This window comes from Rosa chinensis, chromosome 2 (assembly GCF_002994745.2).
Source record: "Rosa chinensis cultivar Old Blush chromosome 2, RchiOBHm-V2, whole genome shotgun sequence".
Taxonomy (NCBI): Eukaryota; Viridiplantae; Streptophyta; class Magnoliopsida; order Rosales; family Rosaceae; genus Rosa; species Rosa chinensis.
Window position 1 is genome coordinate 72,331,072 of NC_037089.1, and position 4,963 is coordinate 72,336,034.

The following is a 4,963-nucleotide window of genomic DNA, read 5'->3' on the forward strand; positions in this document are numbered from 1 at the left end:
CACTGATCTTCTAAGAAATGAATCACTTCAAACAGGAACAGTAGTAGTAAGCGAAACCTGCAAGCAAAATCAATGACAGCCCAACATCAAGAACAGTGTAACCAAAGACTTACTCTTTCTGATCAAGTACTCAATTTTGAAGAAGGCAAGTACAACGTGTTCATGGGATTAGAATATGAATGAAAAGAAGTTTCTTGGGTACTTCACCTCTGAAGATAGAATGCTGATATATAAATAGTTCAAAGAGAAACAAAAGCATTTTAAATGAACATGGGTATATATCATGAAAAGAACATGGGTTGGGAGGATAGACCAGTATAGATGTATGAATGCTCCAACTTGGGATACAAATTTATATAAGATGATGATACAAAGATGCCTTTAAACGAATTGTTAAGGTTATACGAATAGCAATTTCAAGCAGAGACATGAGAATACCAAAACAATGCAAACAATTCATGTTATATTTTTTCTTTATAAGCTACAAAACCCAATTAAAGGCCTGAAACCAGTATATACAGATCTGCATGGTAAGTCTATATATGTGATGAAACCCAATTAAAGGTCTCCACCGACACCAAAAATCAGAGCTTTGCAATTTAGATTTTACGTTTATAAATTATACTGCAAGACAAATATCTATGAGCAAAACCGGCTTAGCTTTTTACCAAACTTACATATCACCCATAATGAATCAGATCAGAGCAACAGTTCTCATGTTAATCAAAAGAAAATGCTGTCAAGAAATTTGAATCAAACTAATCATTCTCTCCAATGCAATGAATCAAAGTTAAGACATAGCCTTTATTTGCAGTTAAATTCCATAGTGAATCCACAGTAAAAATCAAAACCGTACCTTGCAACCTTTCCAATCAATCACCAGATTCCCAAAGCCGAAGATAAACCAAATCCCTAAAACGTCAAGACCGATATAAAACCTATACAGAACAGCACAATCTAATTGAATCTCGTTTAAGAAACTCAATATCCAACCACCTATGCTATGAAATTATCTACAAAATTTCAAAAAAAACACTCACCTGGAATACAGACGATCTCACAAATAAATCACTTCGAAGAAACAGTACGAGCAAGCAAAACCTGCAAGCAATCAATCACAACCCAATATCAACAAAAGCATATTCAATACATCTGCTAATTCTGACAGCACAAAATAATTGAAAAAATATATATATAACTCAGAAAATTTCACACAAAATCACATATATAAATACACAAAAAATCAAAAATCAAAACACTCACTCGAAACCACAATATTAGACAACTGAAAAAAAAAAAACCAAATCAAACACGTACATCTTCTTCTATTGAAAGCTTCCTCAACCCAAACCTTCCCCAGAAAAAAGGACCAAAATCGTGAATATCTCCTCTTCTTTTTCCTACCCCAACGATCTATGATCAAATCCCAAATTTTCTATCAACTCTAGTACATAAACACTGAAAACCAAACCTTTTGTACTTGTTATCAGCCCAACCGTAGTATCTGGCAGCTTGAGGGATGCAGTTGAAACTGTGAAACAATCAAGATCGATCTGCGTTCGATAACTTTGTTCAATAGAAGCTTCCCGAACAATTGACGATATCGATAAGGGAGAGCAGACAGTGGGATTCACGGCGGAGATCCAAATTGAGAAAGCAATCTTGGTTATATGGTTACACGGTGAAACCTGTTCGTCGACTATATTGATATGGGAGAGCTGAGAGTGAGATTCACGGCGGAGATCCAAATTGAGAGAGCAATCTTGGTTATATGGTTACACGGCTGTAGAACAACGAAGAAACTAATGGAAGCGTCTGGTAGGTCAATGGAGGAGTCGTTAAAAAAATAAGAATGAGGGCAAAACCGTAATTTCTCATGTGAACAGTGATGAACAGTGCTTAGAAACAGTGATGAACAGTGCTTAGGAACAGTGTAGGACGCTTAGTATATAGTAAATATCTTAAAAGGAATTTCTAAGACTTTAGTCCAAGATTCTTTGACTCCGTACTCCTCCTTCGTCCATATGGTAGGTGCGGTCTTGTGATCGTAATGATATACAAAGTACAAACAGACGAGTTCTAGTAGTGATCCCGATCCCAATACCAAGGCCTCGCAGAGAAAAGACCGACCACCTTCTTGGAAAACTACTGGGTAATGGCAGAACCGCCTGAAATTCCTCCTCCGCTAAATCGAAAGCGATTATTCTCAAACTAGCTCCAAAAATATCCTCCTCCTTATTGTCTTGTTTATAACTCTACCCAATGTTTAAAAAAAACTCTAACCAATGTAGAGCACCGTTTAATAAGCACCCACTCTCTGTGAAGCTAACATGCTCGAGACCTTCAAGTATCCTCCACGAACCCGTTTTCAGAGTAAAAACGGCAACTTTGGTCGTAAGGAACCACATGCAGATTTAGATTCACTGCTTATTAATCTTCGCTGGCAGAATCATCACCAAAGCCAGAAAACCTAAAATTCGAAAAAGATGTAACTAATTGGGGTAACATCTTAGTTTCTATAGGTCCCATTACAGAAACAAGCCGCTTGAGACTTTTAGACAAATCAACCCATTGCAAGAACCCAAAATTGTCACTACTAGCAAAACAGGCATCTCACACAGATTTAACTCACACAGATTTTTTAAAGCCACAGATATCAGTGTGTATTGGCAATATATACAGAAAACCGTGTGAAATAAGTAAAATTGGGCCCACAAGAGTTTATGGAATAACAATAGCTACAGAAGTCTGTGTGAAAAAACATCACATACAGACTTCCGTGTGAAAAATAAAATATTTTATCATTTACTCACACGGTTGTCCGTGTGAAGCCCAGTTCACACATATTTATATATATATTAAATATAAGTTTATTAAAAAATCATATTTTTTTGTGCTATATGAATTGTAGGGAGACGGTTTTTCGTCGCTAAAATAGTTTGACACAGATATCTGTGTGAAACGAGCATTACACAGATATCTGTGCTCAATGAAGATACAGACATCTGTGTGAGAAAAAGATATGCATACGGAATTCGGTGTAAATCTTCAAATGTGTATCTCACACGGATATCAGTGAGAGTTTTGAATGTATCTCACACAGATATCAGTGAGAGTTTTGAATGTATCTCACACGGAAGTCAGTGGCAACAAAAAAAAATTATATTGTTCTGAAAAAAAAAAAAAAAAAAAAAACACACTGCCCTTGACAAATATACTAACCCTAATACCCTTTTAGCCTCTTTTTCCTTTCAAACCCGTGGTCACATACAATCCTCTCCGTCTCTGTTGTTTCCGACGCTTGCCCACGATCTTCAACACCTCACACCGCCATCACCACTGAGTAGTAGAGAGAGATGAACAAAACTTGGTTCTCACCACTAGACCGACCTCGGCTACCGACAGACACCGTTTCACATGCCTCATAGATCTGTTCCCTGTCCTTCCCATAAGCTTTCTTTTCCAGAATCAATGAGCAAGAAGAGATGAGATCAGCAAACACAGGTATGGAGGTGGCGAGGTCATCGGAATGTTTCCAAAGGGAGGACCTGGCCGTCGTCCCCAAGCCTGATGGTATATATGCGTTCCTTTTCTGTTTTAGTTTTTGTTTTTGGATACTTGGATCCGTGAGAATTTGCTTTTGATTTTCTTTTTGTTTTAGGTTATTGTGATCTGGAATTCCTTGGATTGTAATTTATTTTGCATTTTTTTCTTACAGTATAACCACAACACAGGTATAGTGGGGCTTGTTAAGTCAGCTCAGATGGCAAAAGCTCCTGTTCAGAAGTTTGCTGACCGCATTTCTAAATTCTTTGTGCCACTGGTATGTGTTATAAACTTATAATGCAATTTCATTGTTCCTGTATGTTTTCTGTTTGGTTTACTTGAAGGGATATTGTAGGATTTTCTTTTAAGAGTTGTATATATTCATTTCAAGTTATAACTGCTGCTGTATATTTTTATTTGGTTCACCAAGTTGTGGACCTTGATGACCATGCCCTCCCAGAAAATTTGGGTTTGCTTCCTATGAATGTGATTATTGATGTTGTAGGTGGACTGCATTGTGTTCGACAAGACAGGGACTCTACAATTGGGAAGCCACTGGTTGTTAACCCACGACTCATGAAAAATATAGTGCTTTGGGAATTCTATGAACTTGTTGCTGCAGCTGAGGTAGGCTTTTAACCTGTGTAAGCAATTGTTATATCTACTTTATTAGATGGACTGAAATGTTTTTCAGAATCAAATCAACGTCTGAGCATATATGTTAACAGTTCTTTATGACCCATACATTTCAGGTTAATAGTGAACACCCCTTGGCCAAGGCCATTGTTGAGTATGCCAAAAAATTCAGAGAAGATGAAGAGAATCCAGCCGGGCCAGAAGCGCATGACTTTGCCTCCATTAATGGTCACGGGGTGAAGGCTATTGTTCAGGGCAAGGAAATAATTGTGGGGAACGACATTGCAGTTCCACTCGATGCAGAAGACTACGTAGCAGAAGCTGAAGGGCTGGCTCAAACTGGGATTCTAGTAGCCATAGATGGAGAAGTGGCTGGAGTTCTAGCAATATCTGATCCACTGAAACCAGGTGCTTGACTTGGATACACCTTTACGCAAGCGTACGTATCATTGTCAAAATAGGGAAATATTATGCCCAAAGTTTATCGTACCACGGGGATTAGTGGTTAACCCACAATCCTTGGGTGGTCGGAACTAAAGTCACTAAGCAAACCAAATAAAAATAAAGTGAATAAAAAGGCTAATCTAAGGCACCAAGCCTTAACAATGCTCGGCTTTGGTTTTCACCAAAACCTAATCAAAACTAAGCGCCTAGCGGTGGATATGCACAAATGAGTCGAAATTTGTAGGGGTTTTGAATTGGGAATCAACTAAATTAAACGCAACCGAAAAATAAACTAAACAACTAATTAACGAACTAGAAAATTAAATTTGGGTTTTCA

General features: G+C 37.7%; 1 long non-coding RNA gene across 2 annotated transcripts; it reads right to left on the reverse strand.

The window, feature by feature from the left end:
* On the reverse strand, positions 1 to 1,648 carry LOC112190679. 2 transcript variants are annotated; one of them, XR_002932516.2, is made up of 4 exons: positions 1,472 to 1,648; positions 1,041 to 1,101; positions 857 to 938; positions 1 to 57 (listed from the first exon to the last, which is right to left on the reverse strand). It is a non-coding gene; the product is annotated as an uncharacterized LOC112190679 (long non-coding RNA). The 2 variants fall into 2 exon arrangements; XR_005805999.1 differs by having other exon boundaries at positions 43 to 57; positions 857 to 912.
* Positions 1,649 to 4,963: the final 3,315 nt, after the last annotated feature.